Genomic DNA, 17771 nt, shown 5'->3' with positions numbered 1-17771 from the left:
GTGGCCTCTTACCTGCTAGTGCTTTAGCAGCCTCCGAACTATCCTATTGCTGTTCACCGGACCTTATGATAACTCAGCTATAACGCTGATGTCTGCAGGACTATTCCTTTTTACGGTACTACATCCTGTTTATGTTTAGCCTCAGCCCAAACATGGTTAGCTTATTGTTGTTTCGGTTATTTCTAATTGTACTATTTCACTGTAGATCCCCCAGCCCAGCTAAACCTGTCTTAGATAGCTCCTTTGTCCCACCCCCTATACACGCAGAGACCGACTCAATTGGTGCCTCTAGTGATACTATCTCTTTCATTGTTACCCAACGCTTAGGTTTACCCCCACTTTACTCATATCCTTCCATATCCTTGTCTGTACATAATGCCCTGAATCTTTTCTACAACACCCGGAAATCTGCCCCTTTTATTCTATGTACCCAATGCACTAGAAGACCAGTTCTTAAAGCCTTTAGCCGTATCCTTATTTGAGTCCTCCTCTGTTCCTCTGGTGATGTAGAGGCTAACCCAGGCCCTGCAGCCCTCAGTATCACTCCTACTCCCCAGGCACTATCATTTGCTGACTTCTGTAATCGCAAAAGTCTTGGTTTCTTGCACGTAAACATCAGAAGTCTACTTCCTAAGTTTGAGTTATTCACTGCGTTAGCACACTCCGCCAACCCTGATGTTCTAGCAGTGTCTGAATCCTGGCTCAGGAAGGCCACCAAAAATTCTGAAATTTCCATCCCCAACTATAACATTTTCCGTCTAGATAGAACTGCCAAAGGGGGTGGAGTTGCAATCTACTGTAGAGATAGCCTGCAGAGCTCTATCATACTATCCAGGTCTGTGCCCAAACAGTTTGAGCTTCTACTTCTAAAAATCCACCTTTCCAGAAATAAGTCTCTCACTGTTGCCGCTTGCTACAGACCCCCTCAGCCCCCAGATGTGCCCTGGACACCATATGTGAATTGATTGCCCCCCATTTATCCTCAGAGTTCGTACTGCTTGGTGACCTAAATTGGGATATGCTTAATACCCCGGCCATCCTACAATCCAAACTAGATGCCCTCAACCTCACGCAAATTATCAACGAACCTACCAGGTACAACCCTAAATCCGTAAACGTGGGTACCCTCATAGATATCATCCTGACTAACATACCCTCTAAATACACCTCAGCTGTCTTCAACCAGGATCTCAGCGATCACTGCCTTATTGCCTGCGTCCGTGACGGGTCCGCGGTCAAACGACCACCCCTCATCATTTTCAAACGCTCCCTAAAACACTTTAGCGAGCAGGCCTTCCTAATTGACCTGGCCCAGGTATCCTGGATGGATATAGATCTCATTCCGTCAGTAGAGGATGCCTGGTTGTTCCTTAAAAGTAATTTCCTCTCAATCTTAAATAAACATGCCCCATTCAAAAATACAGAACTAAGAACCGATATAGCCCCTGGTTCTCCTCAGACTTGACTGCCCTTGACCAGCACAAAAACATCCTGTGGCGTACTGCATTAGCATCAAATAGCCCCCGCGATATGCAACTTTTCAGGGAAGTTAGGAACCAATATACACAAGCAGTCAGGAAACAAAGGCAAACTTTTTCAAACAGAAATTTGCATCCTGTAGCACTAACTCCAAAAAGTTTTGGGACACTGTAAAGTCCATGGAGAATAAGAGCACTTCCTCCCAGTTGCCCACTGCACTGAGGCTAGGAAACACTATCACCACCGATAAATCTACAATAATCGAGAATTTCAACAAGCATTTTGCTACAGCTGGCCATGCTTTCCATCTGGCTACCACTACCCCGGCCACCAACTCTGCACCCTCCGCTGAAACTTGCCCATGCCCCCCCCCGCTTCTCCTTCACACAAATTCAGACAGCTGACGTTTTGAAAGAGCTGCAAAATCTGGACCCCTAAAAAATCAGCTGGGCTAGACAATCTGGACCCTTTCTTTCTAAAACTAGCTGCCGAAATTGTCGCAACCCCTATTACTAGTCTGTTCAACCTCTCTTTCATAACGTCTGAGATCCCCAGAGATTGGAAAGCTGCCGCGGTCATCACCCTCTTCAAAGGGGGTGACACTCTAGATCCAAACTGCTACAGACCTATATCCATCCTGCCCTGCCTTTAGAAAGTATTTGAAAGCCAAGTTAACAAACAGATCACCGACCATTTCGAATACCACCGTACCTTCTCCGCTATGCAATCCGGTTTCCGAGCTGGTCATGGGTGCACTTCAGCCACACTCAAGGTCCTAAACGATATTATAACCGCAATTGATAATAGACAGTACTGTGCAGCCGTCTTCATCGACCTGGCCAAGGCTTTCGACTCTGTCAACCACCGCATTCTTATTGGCAGACTAAATAGCCTTGGTTTCTCAAATGACTGCCTCGCCTGGTTCACCAACTACTTCTCAGATAGAGTTCAGTGTGTCAAATCGGAGGGCCTGTTGTCTGGACCTATGGCAGTCTCTATGGGGGTGCCACAGGGTTCAATTCTTGGGCCGACACTTTTCTCCGTGTATATCAATGATGTCGCTCTTGCTGCTGGTGACTCTCAGATCCGCCCTGCATTGGACACTGTGTTAACAAACCTCCAAATGAGCTTCAATGCCATACAACACTCCTTCAGTAGCCTCCAACTGCTCTTAAACACTAGTAAAACTAAATGCATGCTTTTCAATCGAACGCTGCTGGCACCCGCCCACACGACTAGAATCACCACTCTTGACGGGTCTGACCTAGAGTATGTGGACAACTACAAATACCTAGGTGTCTGGTTAGACTGTAAACTCTCCTTCCAGACTCACATAAAGAATCTCCAATCCAAAGTTAAATCTAGAATCGGCTTCCCTATTTCGCAACAAAGCCTCCTTCACTCATGCTGCCAAACATGCCCTCGTAAAACTGACTATCCTACCGATCCTTGACTTCGCGATGTCATTTACAAAATAGCCTCCAACACTCTACTCAGCAAATTGGATGTAGTCTATCACAGTGCCATCCGTTTTGTCTCCAAAGCCCCATCGCTACCCACCACTGTGACCTGTACGCTCTTGTTGGCTGGTCCTCACTACATGTTCGTCGTCAAACCCACTGGCTCCAGGCCATCTATAAATCACTGCTAGGTAAATCCCCGCCTTATCTTAGCTCATTGGTCACCATAGCAGCACCCACCCGTAGTCTGCGCTCCAGCAGGTATATCTCACTGGTCATTCCCAAAGCCAACACCTCCTTTGGCCGCCATTCCTTCCAGTTCTCTGCTGCCAATGACTGGAACGAATTGCAAAAATCTCTGAAGCTGGAGACTCTTATCTCCCTCACTAACTTTAAGCATCAGTTGTCAGAGCACCTGTACACAGCCCATCTGAAATTAGCCCACCCAACTACCTCATCCCTATATTGTTATTTATTTTGCTCTTTTGCACCCCATTATCTCTATTTGCACATAATCTCTTGCACATCTAGCATTCCAGTGTTAATACTATTGTAATTATTTTGCACTATAGCCTATTTATTGCCTTACCTCCATAACTTGCTACATTTGCACACACTGTATATATATTTTCTGTTGTATTTTTGACTTTATGTTTTTTACCCCATATGTAACTCTGTGTTGTTTTTATCGCACTGCTTTGCTTTATCTTGGCCAGGTCGCAGTTGTAAATGAGAACTTGTTCTCAACTGGCTTACCTGGTTAAATAAAGGTGAAATAAAAAAATAAAAAAAATAAAAAAATGTTTCTGGCCATTTTGAGCCTGTAATCGAACCCACAATTGCTGATGCTCCAGATACTCAACTAGTCTCAAGAAGGCCAGTTTTATTGCTTCTTTAATCAGCACAACAGTTTTCAGCTGTGCTAACATAATTTCAAAAGGGTTTTCTAATGATCAATTAGCCTTTTAAAATTATAAACTTGGATTAGCAAACACAACGTGCCATTGGCACACAGGACTGATGGTTGCTGATAATGGGCCTCTGTACGCCTATGTAGATATTCCATTAAAAATCAGCCGTTTCCAGCTACAATAGCCATTTACAACATTAACAATGTCTACACTGTATTTCTGATCAGTTTGTGTTGTTTTAATGGACAAAAAAAGTGCTATTCTTTCGAAAACAAGGACATTTCTAAGTGACCTTAAACTTTTGAACGGTAGTGTACATGTAGGAATAGTTAAAGTGACTATGCATAGATAATAAAAAGAGAGTAGCAGCAGCGTAAAAGAGGGGGTGGGGACAATGCAAATAGTCTGGGTAGCCATTTGATTAGCTGTTCAGGAGTATTATAGTCCCCTGTAGCTCAGTTGGTAAAGCATGGTGCTTGAAACGCCAGGGTTGTGGGTTCGTTTCCCACGGGGGGCCAGTATGAAAATGTATGCACTCACTAACTGTAAGTCGCTCTGGATAAGAGCGTCTGCTAAATGACTAAAATGTAAAAAATGTAAATGTATTATGGCTTGGGGATAGAAGCTGTTAAGAAGCCTTTTGGACCTAGCTCCAGTACCGATTGCCGTGCGGTAGCAGAGAGAACAGTCTATTACTAGGGTAGCTGGAGTCTTTGACAATTTTTAGGGCCTTCCTCTGACACTGCCTGGTATAGAGGTCCTGGATGGCAGGAAGCTTGGCCCCAGTGATGTACTGGGCCGTACGCACTACCCTCTGTAGTGCCTTGCGGTCGGAGGCCGAGCAGTTGCCATACCAGGCAGCAGTGGCGGCTCCTGAAAAAATTCTCAGGAGGGGCAATTTTTCTGATGATTTAGGTGACCTACACACATTTTTAAAAAGATATGTCCAGCAACAACATGAAGACAGGGGGCAGCATATAAATCAATACCAGAATCATTTATTGACTGATCTCAGGAGTGCTCCTAATCTCAGCTTGTTACCTGTATAAAAGACACCTGTCCACAGAAGCAATCAATCAATCAGATTCCAAACTCTCCACCATGGCCAAGACCAAAGAGCTCTCCAAGGATGTCAGGGACAAAATTGGAGACCTACACAAGGCTGGAATAATAATAATAATAATAATAATAATATGCCATTTAGCAGACGCTTTTATCCAAAGCGACTTACAGTCATGCGTGCATACATTTTTGTGTATGGGTGGTCCCGGGATCGAACCCACTACCTTGGCGTTACAAGCGCCCGTGCTCTACCAGCTGAGCTACAGAAAGTGGATACTCATGGATGCGCATCGTAATTGTAAAATGTCAACACAATTGGAGACACCACGTCATTTTGGAGACATGTTATTGACAGTAAACTATTGTAGATGCGACTGCCTAACTAAATAAAACATTTTAGCTGGCTAGCTAATCATCTTAGCTAAATGTGGGGCAAACAATTCAGTTATTTACCGTTAATTTGAGGGATTGGGGTGAAAGAAATCGAGTTACATAGTGATACTTTACGATATACTGTATTGACAATATCGCAATATAACCATATCCACCCTGTCCAAAGTCTCTACTTGGTCTCAGTTCTCCAGTAAACTTGTGATTATCAACACTAACCTCATCGTTGTGGCGGCGGACAGCTAGCCTGTATCCCTCATCCAGTTGAGTGGCAATGTTATTTTTTCGTTCGTACCATTTTTTGGAAAATCCTCGGGTGTAGGACTTCCCCCTTTAGTAGAAACCTGTTGAATTATTAAATTTGGTCTGGGAGGTCCTAATTGTTTCGTTGCCAATTTATCTTCATTTGTTCGCCGACAAAAGGAAATTCTTTCAAAGACACAATCGAGTTGCACTGAAGCCTAGCCATGTTGATAGTAGTAGTGAATTGATTGACGCTGCTACCCTCTCTTTTCTTAGTTACGTTCATGTGACGAAAGCGCGTAAGTGCAAGCCCACAGACACCCATTGAGATTGTATTGAAGGCTCTGAAATTTGAAAAAAATAGATTTTACATGGGAGTCTATGACAGAAGTTCTGGGCGATTTTCAATCTGACTGAAATCGCCCCAAAAGGGGGTGGAGCCATTTGAAGCACGACTTTAGCCTGATTCGACATTTAGTGGCAGTGTGGCACTGTGGCAGATCAGACGTATAGATTACAACACTGATAACTACTGTTGCCGTGATATAATTGATTAGAAAAAAATCCCTTCCTTTTCCCGTTTGGCAGTCGTCGCCCATATCGCCCTATTGAACAGGCCGCCCCCTGCCAGGCAGTGATGCAACCAGTCAGGATGCTCTCAATGGTGTAGCTGTAGAACCTTTTGAGGATCAGAGAGGATCCATACCAAATATTTTCAGTCTCCTTCAGGGGGAATAGGCTTTGACGTGCCCTCTTCACGCCTGTCTTGGTGTGTTTGGACCATGATAGTTTGTTGGTGATGTGGACACCAAGGAACTTGAAGCTCTCAACCTGCTCCTCTACAGCCCCGTCGATGAGAATGGGGGCGTGCTCGGTCCTCCTTTTCCTGTAGTCCACAATAATCTCCTTTGTCTTGATCATGTTGAGGGAGAGGTTGCTATCCTGGCACCACACAGCCAGGTCTCTGACCTCCTCCCTATAGAGTGTCTCATCGTTGTCGATAATGGTGTTGGAGTCGTGCCTGGCCATGCAGTCATGGGTGAACAGGAAGTACAGGAGGGGACTGAGCATGCAATCCTGAGGGGCCACCGTGTTGAGGATCAGCGTGGCAGATGTGTTGTTACCTACCCTTACCACCTGGGGGGCGGCCCGTCAGGAAGTCCAGGATCCAGTTGCAGAGGGAGGTGTTTAGTCCCAGGGTCCTTAGCTTAGTGATGAGATTTGAGGGCACTATGGTGTTGAACACTGAGCTGTAGTCAATGAATAGCATTCTCACGTAGGTGCTCCTTTTGTCCAGGTGGGAAAGGGCAGTGTGGAGTGCAATAGAGATTGCATCATCTGTGGATCTGTTTGGGCGGTATGCAAATTGGAGTGGGTCTAGGGTTTCTGGGATAATGGTGTTGATGTGAGCCATGACCAGCCTTTCACAGCACTTCATGGCTACAGACGTCAGTGCTACGGGTCGATGCAGCGTAAACCCCGCCAGCTGTATGTTATCCATGTCGTCGTTCAGTCACGACTCGTTGGTAGGATATTCGTGATTGTATTTCATCAATTTTGCTATCCAATGATTGTACGTTGGCTAATAGGACTGACGGAAGACACAGATTACCCACTCGCTGTCGGATCCTTACAAGGCACCCCGACCTACGTCCCTGATATCTTTGGGCCTTGTCGGGTGTCTGAAGTAAATCCTTTGAGTCCAACTCGTTGAAGAAAAAAATATTCGCCCAGTACGAGGTGAGTAATCGCTGTTCTGATATCCAGAAGCTCTTTTCGGTCATAAGAGACAGTGGCAGAAACATTATGTACAAAATAAGTTACAAATAACGCGAAAAAACACACACAATTGGTTAGGAGCCCGTAAAACGGCAGCCATCTCCTCCGGCACCATGTGTGACAGTGAGAGATAGAAATAGAGAAAGAGCCAGGGTGTGTAGGTTCTATGTTATAGTTTTCTATGTTTTGTTCTAGATCATTTATATCTATGTTGGCCAGGGTGGTTCCCAATCAGAGACAGCTGTAGCTCGTTGTCTCTGATTGGGGACCATACTTAGGCAGCCTTTTGGCACCAGTTAGGTGTTGGGATCTTGTTCCGTAAGGTTTGTGTTATTAACCTAGGACTTCACGTATCGTTTTGGTTTGTTGTTTTGTTCAGTTAAGTACTAATAAAGTATGTACGCTTATCACGCTGCGCCTTGGTCCGCTTCTTATAACGATCGTGACAATAGGAGCAAAATAAATCTAGGACTAGAACTAGCTAGACTACACCTGCCATAATACATACGAGAAGTATCTCAAACGTGCAAATACAATCACGTACACTGCATGACCAAAAGTATGTGGACACCTGCTCGTCGAAGATCTCATTCCAAAATCATGGGCATTAACATGGAGTTGGTCCCCCCTTTGCTGCTATATCAGCCTCCATTCTTCTGGGAAGGCTTTCCACTAGATGTTGGAACATTGCTGCAGGGACTTGATTCCATTCAGCGACAACAGCATTAGTGAGGTCGGGCAATGATTTACATTTAAAATTTTTAGTCATTTAGCAGACGCTCTTCAGAGTGCATACATTATTTTATTTATTTTTTCATACTGGCCCCCCGTGGGTACCGAACCCACAACCCTGGCGTTGCAAACGCCATGCTCTACCAAGTGAGCTACATCCCTGCCGGCCATTCCCTCCCCTACCATGGACAACGCTGGGCCAATTGTGCGCCGCCCCATGGGTCTCCCGGTCGCGGCAGGCTACGACAGAGCCTGGATTCGAACCAGGATCTCTAGTGGCACAGCTAGCACTGCGATGCAGTGCCTTAGACCACTGCACAACTCGATGTTGGGCAATTATGCCTGGCAGAAATTTGGCGAATGACTTGTTGGAAAGGTGGCATCCTATGACGGTGCCACGTTGAAAGTCACTTCAGTAACGCCATTCTACTGCCAATGTTTGTTTATGGAGATTGCATGGCTGCATGCTCGAATTGATACACCTGTCAGCGACGGGTGTGGCTGAAATAGCCGAATCCACTAATTTGAAGGGGTCTCCATAAACGTTTGTATATATAGTGTAGCTAGCTATTTTATTACATGATCATGTCCAAACATTGTTGAAGAAAACATGAATGGGTATTAACGTTACAAGGTTATTGGTACCCCAAATATAATGTTTAAGCTAAGTGCCTACCTCAGACCGAAAGCACGGCTCCAGCTGAGTTGAAAATAGCTACAATGAGCTAGGCCTACATCAGAATATCCTAATATCAAATATTAACATTCAACGTTCCCAGCATATTAGGGCCAAAACTGATGTGGTGGTGAAAATGAAATTGACACAACAACAAAACAAAGAAACAAAACCAAAACAGGCACAAAACCACACAACACAATCACTTTTCTGCTTTGGCATAAAACACCATCAAAGTGTACAATTGACAAGTGTCAAACAATGGCTTACACTGTTGAATTCAAAACGACCAATAAACAATGGCTTACACTGACAATAAAACTGTCCCATATGTTTCCCGAAGGTGCAGGGGAATTTGTAAGACTTACTGGCTGTGAAGCATTATCTTCCAAGACTCAACCAGAACATTTTGGAAAGTAGTGTTGCCCCTCGATGAACCGTGATCCTCTGAAGCCTGAGATTGAGGTTCAGGCCACCATGGCTTCGTCCCTTAGCTTTACCCTGAGGCAAAGTGGGTCAAGCTAGCTGCTCTGGAGCTGATATTAACCATAGTCCTCACTCATAAAGAGGTCGGGACATAACGGTTAGATTTTCTAACATACTGTATTCCCCATTTATCCACATCATTCATTGATGTTCAGTACTTCAAATTAACACAGGCTACGTTTCTGTGTAAATAAATGAGGTTCTGAGGTTGTGCCAATGTGACGACCAAGAATTTGATAAAAAGTACCAGGCTCATTCATTGATGCCCAAGCAAGATGTCACACAGACACGTAAACATCCTCTTGAACTCAATCAGGCTTGAAATGGTCATTGATGGACAATGTTATATCAGACTAAGAGCTGGGTGTTAATGGGATAGCCCTAATGGTGGGATGGATAGAACAGAGTTAGAAAGCAACCGAGCGCCACTCCCCCAAGCCCACCACACCCACTCGTTTCTGCCACTTCCAGAGAGCTTAAAAATCATTAAAAGCAGGGAGAAAGGAAAGGTGCACACAGGCAGTCAGAGGATGAGGGGAGCGAGGCACAACTGCCTTGTGTCCTTACCAGGTGTCAATCATAGAATAGGTGTCAATCAAATATAATAATTTCCTAATTATATACCACGTATTTATATTCTGGATTCTGACACAGGCTCACTCTAATATATCTAACCCTGGATTGTTAATATGACTCGTTCTGTCATTTTTTGATTTCTTGTTTCAATTTTTCAATTATTTGTGTTTTTGTATTTGCAAGACTTTCTACTGCACTGTTGGAGCTAGTAACATAAGCATTTCGCTGCACCTGCTATAACACCTGTGTACACAACCAATTAACTTTGATTTGATTTGAATCTTAGGATAGGTGTCAATCACCTTTGGACAGCCAGTCAGTCATCAGGAGTAACACAGAGTTGCAGAGACCAATGGCATGGGGCATGGACTTCTGAGGTCTGAAACATCTGGAAAACTTAGATTAGTGAATGATCACTACCAACAAGGTTAGGATTTGGGAAGATAAGCTGATCCTAGATCTGTGCCTAAGGGTAACTTCAACCCAGACCACCTTGCTTAAAGGGAGTTTGCCATTGACCTTGTCCACGCTACTAATCTGCTCACCATGGCATCCTCCAGTCAACACACCACATGACTAGACGGGGGCTCACATGGATTTTACAAGGGGGGCCCCTCTCTTCCCTCGCCCCTAAAGAGAGAGAGAGACAGTGGGTTGTATCCCACCAGGGAGAGTTGTAAAAGGGGAGGGAGATAAGAGGGCCTTCATCAGACAGCTGCTTTAGGTTAGTGGACTTCATGTTCAGACACATGCTGGATCCTTCATTGGTCTGTGAGTCAGATTAACATGTCCTGAGTCACACAGCTATAGAACATGAAACATACAAAGGAATTTACCAAGGAAGCTTAATTTTCTTCAGAATTACTCCATCCCCTAAAGAGATCATGAAATCCTATGATTGCTAAATACAATACATGTCGGAACAGTTCCTGGGCCCGGTTTACCGAAAGCATCTTAAGGCTAAGTTAATCGTTAGAACCTTGGTAGGAGCATTGTTAAATCTCAGAGCTCTTTCCCAAAACCATTATTACTAAAAGTTGCTCTCTCAGACCACTCGAACAGCTAAGTGCATAGTTAGATGCTTTTTAGCCCTTCCGCGCCACTTTATACACAGAAGAACTCCGCTAAACATAGAATCAAGATGTCTCCATTGTCGCCGATAACTTCAGAAGTAGTTGACTACAAATACAAAGTTGCCAATGTTTTTGCAATTGCTACAAACAAGCAAAGGATAAAAAAATTAAAACCAGATGACTTCATTAAAATATTAATACAGTATAGGCTACATATTGAGTGGCGCAGTGGTCTAAGGCACTGCATCGCAGTGCTAACTGTGCCACTAGAGATCCTGGTTCGAATCCAGGCTCTGTCGCAGCCGGCCGCGACCGGGAGACTCATGGGCGGCGCACAATTGGCCCAGCGTCGTCCAGGGTAGGTGAGGGAATGGCCGGCAGGGATGTAGCTCAGTTGATAGAGCATGGCGTTTGCAACGCCAGGGTTGTGGGTTTGTTTCCCACGGGGGGCCAGTATAAAAAAAATTGTATTCACTAACTGTAAGTCGCTCTGGATAAGAGCGTCTGCTAAATGACTAAACATTTTTTTTTATTATTTATTTATTTCAAATCAATCTATTTAGCTAATTGTATGCTGCTGTCTAATTTCTTCCGCAACATATACTGAACAAAAATATAAATGCAACATGTAAAGAGTTGGTCCCATGTTCCATGAGGTGAAATAAAAGATCCCAGAAATTTTCCATACGCACAGAAAGCTTATTTCTCTCCAATATTGTGCACACATTTGTTTAAAACCCTGTTAGTGAGCATTTTACCTTTGCCAAGATAATCCATCCACCTGACAGGTGTGGCATATCAATAAGATGATTAAACAGCATGATCATTACACAGGTGCACATTGTTGGGGACAATAAAAGACTACTCTAAAATGTGCAGTTTTGTCACACAACACAATGCCACAGATGTCTCAAGTTGAGAGGCAGAATGCAATTGGCATGCTAACAACAGGAACGTCCACCAGAGCTGTTGCCAGATAATTTAATGTTAATTTATCTATCATAAGCCGCCTCCAATGTTGTTTTAGAGAATTTGGCAGTACGTCCAACCCGTCTCACAACCGCAGACCACGTGTAACCACGCCAGCCCAGGACCTCCACATCTGGCTTCTACACCTGCGGGATCGTCTGTTGATGAAACTGAGGAGTATTTCTGTTTGTAATAAATCCCCTTTGTGTGGAAAAACTCATTCTGATTGGCTGCCTATGCCCTCCCAGGCCCACCCATGGCTGCGCCCCTGCCCAGTCATGTGAAATCCATAGATTAGGGCCTAATTTATTTATTTCAGTTGACTGATTTCCTTATATGAACTGTAACTCAGTAAAATCATTGCATGTTGCGTTTATATTTTTGTTCAGTATATTTCATGATGTGTAACAACGTGCACAATGATGTGCCAAATCTGTGATTTAGTGCATTAGCCTTTTATAGAGACACTGAACCACTGGTCACTTCCGTTTCACACTGTGTATTTAAATATTGTATCCCTGACGTAGCTCATCATAATATTTCTACCATTTCAGTTTTGTTCATACACACCGCATATTTATTTATAGACTGGATTCTTGACATAGCTTATTGTAATATATCTACTGCTGTACATATCATTCTTAGTTGATCTTGTGTAAATGTTCCTAGAATACATACATTTATGTATAGTTTTTTCCCCTTACATTTGAATTATTTTACATTTTACTGCATTGTTAGGAGCTAGTAAGATAAGCATTTCGCTGCACCCGCTCTAACACCTGCTAAACTGTGTATGTGACCAATAAACTTTGATTTGATTTATAGGATAAGCATTAGAATAAGTCGCAATGTGCCTCAAAGGTGATAATATTTCTCTAAGAGCTGATCCATCATCAGTATTGTCACGCCCTGGCTCGGGGGACTCTCGTATGTTGAGCCAGGGTGTTAGTTTCTATGTTTTGTGTTGTAGGTTGTGGGTCTAGTTTTGCTTTTCTATGTTGGCCAGGGTGGCTCCCAATCAGAGACGGCTGTAGCTCGTTGTCTCTGATTGGGAGTCATACTTAGGTAGCCGTTTGGCACTCATTCATTGTGGTTTCTTGTTCTTATTTGGTTTGTGTTAAACCGTAGACATCACGTTATCGTCTGTTGTTTTGATAATTCTCTAATTAAATATGTTCACCTTCAACGCTGCGCCTTGGTCCTCCTCCTTAGATGATCGTGACAGAAGAAACCACCAAGATGTGACCAAGCAGCGTGTCCAGGAGCCATCGCCAGGGAGATCTCTAACAGATCTCCTTCGCCTCCTCGACTGGGTCAAGCCGGATGAGGAGGAGAGGGGCTTGACATTGTGGCAGAAGGGCGAACGGCTGGCGAGGGACATGGAGGCCTTGGCCACGGGTAGGAGTGAAGCCCATACATTTTTTAGGGGGGGGCTAACGCCGTGGACGACGGGGCAGCAGGAGGCCGCCAGGTTACGGGAGTCACTGGTCACCAGGGGGAGGGAGGATGTAGAGGCACGGCGAGAGGTACTGGCGTGTGTTGCCAGTCCGGTCCGGCCTGTTCCTGATCCCCACGTAGGGCCAGTGGTGTGTGTTCCCAGTACGGTCCGGCCTGTTCTGCCACTTCGCACCAAGTCAGTGGTGCGCTTCGTCAGCCCGGCACGGCTCGTTCCTGCTCCCCGCACCAAGTCAGTGGTGCGCTTCGTCAGCCCGGTCCGGCCCGCCCCTGCTCCCCGCACCAAGTCAGTGGTGCGTTTCGTCAGCCCGGCGCGGCCCGTTCCTGCTCCCCGCACCAAGTCAGTGGTGCGCGTCGTCAGCCCGGTCCGGCCCATTCCTGCTCCCCGCACCAAGTCAGTGGTGCGTTTCGTCAGCCCAGCTCGGCCCGTTCCTGCTCCCCGCACCAAGTCAGTGGTGCGTTTCGTCAGCCCGGCTCGGCCCGTTCCTGCCCCCCGCACCAAGTCAGGGGTGCGTTTCGTCAGCCCGGCTCGGGCCGTCCCTGCTCCCCACACCAGGCCAGTGGTGTGCGTCGTCAGTCCGGCACAGCCCGTGCCTGTTCCACTGGTGCCTGGTTCGGCACGGATCAGCTGCTTCACGCCGGAGCTAGAGCAATCCGCTCCACCAGTGTGCAGTCCAGCTCCGGTCAGCAGGGCCAGACCAGACCAGGGGTACTTTGGGGGGTTAGAGAGCGAGTGGGGATCATGCCCGGAGCCGGATCCGCCGCCTAGGCGGAGTGCCCACCCGGTCCCTCCCCTGTTGTGTTTGGTTGGCGCGGTCGGAGTCCGCGCCTTTAGGGGGGGGGTACTGTCACACCCTGGCTCGGGGGACTCTCGTATGTTGAGCCAGGGTGTTAGTTTCTATGTTTTGTGTTGTAGGTCTAGTTTAGCTTTTCTATGTTGGCCAGGGTGGCTCCCAATCAGAGACGGCTGTAGCTCGTTGTCTCTGATTGGGAGTCATACTTAGGTAGCCGTTTGGCACTCATTCATTGTGGTTTCTTGTTCTTATTTGGTTTGTGTTAAACCGTAGACATCACGTTATCGTCTGTTGTTTTGATCATTCTCTAATTAAATATGTTCACCTTCAACGCTGCGCCTTGGTCCTCCTCCTTAGACGATCGTGACAAGTATTGTAGAATAATACTAATGTTAAGGTAAGATTTGAATGGAGAAAGCTGATCCAAAAGCAGCACTGCCTTTCTTTCTTTCCATCCTATCAGTATTGACACATGCTCCAACTAAGCACTTAGTGGAAGATCTTCCTACGTAGTGTTTTTGGAAACGCATGTGAGTTGTTCGGCCATTATAGGAATAATGCATTGATAAAACACATAAGTTCCATCGTTATCGGGAAACCGGGCACAGAACAGTAATCCCAATGGGAAGACTAACCACCAAACCTGCATACCTGCACACAGTCCCACACAATTTGCAAATACACCTCTGCCAGTGAATCCTAGTAATTCCCAGCAATGAAATGAGATTGAGTGAATTACTAATTTCATCCACCTACAACCTACCCAACCTTTGACATTTCCCTCTGAGAAAAAGTGAGTTTGATAACAAGAAACAGACTGTTTGCTGAGTCATAGACTTGGGTCAATTACAGTAAATAGATTGCAGAAGTGTGGGATCCATTGAATTCCCTACCCCCTTGCTGTAAATAAGTTAATCAGTGCATACTTCTTCATAGGGGATTCGGAATCACATATTTGTGGGGAAAAGCTCCAGTTTCTGCAACCGAACACGGTATGAGAAACGTCACGTCGGCTAGATTTCAGCCGACTGTGCGTTAATTCATTGGTTTCAAATTGCAACTCACAATGAAAACATTGATTCTTGCTGTAGATCGACCACAGTTGAATGAAAAGAGCTAAGTGAGTGAAACGCTTTACAGTCAGCAGTCTAGCCAGGTTGCAATTACATGGGAGAAGGCATGACGGGTGGGAAGCTTGACGATTGCCTAGTCTGACCAAGAGGCATGATAACAACATAATATCCCAGATTGCTGATGAGAACAACTAAGACAATTACTTTTAATCAAATCAATTTAGGATTTTCTAAGCATTTTATTTGAACAAAGCCCAATACTAACAGACTTGGACCACCCATTGTAACAGCCTGAGGTGTGAATGTATGATAGGGACAATAAAGATCTTGCCGTGCTTTTGTCTCAGTCTCATTGAAAATGTTCAGTCAGTTGGTGTGTGAGAATCACAGAGCACATATATAGTTCTGCAAGGTTTTTATTAGCACAATTAGGGTCCCATTCAATACGTAGCCAAGTGAACATAGAATCCTGATAATACAGGAGAAGAAGCTAACCGTCTTAGAACACACACACACATAAATTAGTCTGGGAAACACTGGGCTCATCTGGTTATACTGTACATGCACACTCAGACACTCACAATGCATGCTGGGTGATTAAGGGTCAGATGAGGTCGAATATAGGAGGGATAGGAACACATAGCCAACAACTGACACTGGAAAAGATCTGCAAAATGAATACAAGTACACTAACTAATGTAAATGAAACTAGTAGCTGACCGGCTAGTTAACCAATGACTCTTTTCATGTTAGTCCATTCAATGATGTTGGCCCATACATTTGACCTGCAACATGCCATAAATAAGTAGTTCCTGATTACCAGCAAGGAAGGTAACCCCATAATGCCTGCTTCAGGTTAAACAGGACATAATTAGAGGTAAAGGTATGCTTCTACCCGCGACAGACAAAATGTTAAATCACTGATCCCCAAATGCACTTGTGTTCTGATCTACTTTTCAAATCACACATTCAAAGCACTTCCATCAATAGAGATACTATTAAATGACTCGAGGGGCTATGTCATAATCCCTCAAAGTTCCAGAATGGGACAAAATGGCAGCCATCTTGGTCAGGGAGAAATCCAAAACCAGTCTAACTGGAATGAATGGCAGTAGAGGCATAGGTGATGCATTTCCTGCTTTTACTTAAGCTGTGCTTATTTAGTTATTAATTACACTTTGGATGGTGTCTCAATACATCCAGTCACTACAAAGATACAGGCGTCCTTCCTAACTCAGTTGCCAAAGAGGAAGGAAACCGCTCAGCGATTTCACCATGAGGCCAATGGTGACTTTAAAACAGTTAGAGTTTAATGGCTGTGATAGGAGAAAACTGAGGATGAATCAACAACATTGTAGTTACTCCATAATACTAACCTAATTGACAGAGTGAAAAGAAGGAAGCCTGTACATAATACAAATATTCCAAAACATGCATCCTGTTTGCAACAGGGCAATAAAGTAATACTGGAAAAAATGTGGCAAAGCAATTCTGACATTGAGTACAAAGTGTTATGTTAGGGACTAATCAAATACAACACATTAATGTTCCTGAGTCGCCGAGATACAGTTTTGAATTAAATCTGCTTGAAAATACCTGAAAATTGTCTAGCAATGATCAACAACCAATTTGACAGAGCTTGTAGAGTTTTGAAAATAATAATGGGCAAATGTTGCACAATTCAGGTGTGGAAAGCTCTTAGAGAGACTTAGAAAGACTCACAGCTGTAATCGCTGCCAAAGGTGATTCTAACATGTATTGACTCAGAGGGTTGAATACTTACATAATCAAGATTTATTAGTGGTTTTTTTATTTTTACAAATGCTATAATTTTTCTTCCACTTTGACATTACAGAGTATTTTGTATAGATCGTTGAAAAAAATGACAATTATATCAATTTTATCCCATTTTGTAACGCAACAAAATTTGGAAACGTCAAGGGGTGTGAATACTTTCTGAATTAAAACGAATAGTTACGCACGCTCAAGTTCTGTTTTTTTGTCTTATTTCTTGTTTGTTTCACAAAAAAATATATTTTGCATCTTCAAAGTGGTAGGCATGTCGTGTAAATCAAATGATACAAACCCTCCAAAAATCAATTTTAATTCCAGGTTGTAAGGCAACAAAATAGGAAAAATGCCAAGGGGGGTGAATTATTTCGCAAGCCACTGTAGATGTTCATAATAGCAAGCTAGGACTAATGGTTTAGTTTAGTCTGTTTGGTTACCAAGGCAACTACTGTAGTTATGTAGTAAACTTGCTAGCTACTTCAGTGGATATTGAACACATTTCTACCTTCAAATGAACACATTTCTAGTGGCTAATGTGTTAAATTATAGCCATGGTATAAAAGGTATAATCAACTCGGGGCTCTACGCGTTCTCTGGAAAAATACGCAACTCCGTGGACGATTAGTTCCACTCCGCTAGTGCATCATGGAATACACCTTCCATTGATTATCCTGTACAGATTTATAGAATCATTCCTCGAAAACTGGCTAGCTAGCTAGCTAACACACATACAGTGCAGATACATTCTTCAAATTCATTGTTTTACACAATATATTTTCACAGCACTGGCAAACCATGGTTGACCAACTCCCTGACCAACAA

The 17771-nt window shown here is 44.3% G+C and overlaps 1 protein-coding gene and 1 non-coding gene across 3 annotated transcripts in view; one reads left to right on the top strand and one right to left on the bottom strand.

The window, feature by feature from the left end:
• LOC121584452 (DNA repair protein XRCC4) overlaps positions 1–17771 on the bottom strand; it is an 82936-nt gene that overhangs the window by 10070 nt on the left and 55095 nt on the right. The window lies entirely within an intron of this gene.
• trnas-uga lies at positions 4295–4369 on the top strand. Its single transcript has one exon. It is a non-coding gene; the product is annotated as a tRNA-Ser (tRNA).

The sequence above is a fragment of the Coregonus clupeaformis genome, chromosome 16 (genome assembly GCF_020615455.1).
Source record: "Coregonus clupeaformis isolate EN_2021a chromosome 16, ASM2061545v1, whole genome shotgun sequence".
Taxonomy (NCBI): Eukaryota; Metazoa; Chordata; class Actinopteri; order Salmoniformes; family Salmonidae; genus Coregonus; species Coregonus clupeaformis.
Note: the sequence above shows the minus strand (reverse complement) of the source record. Positions and strands in the feature narration are given on the sequence as shown.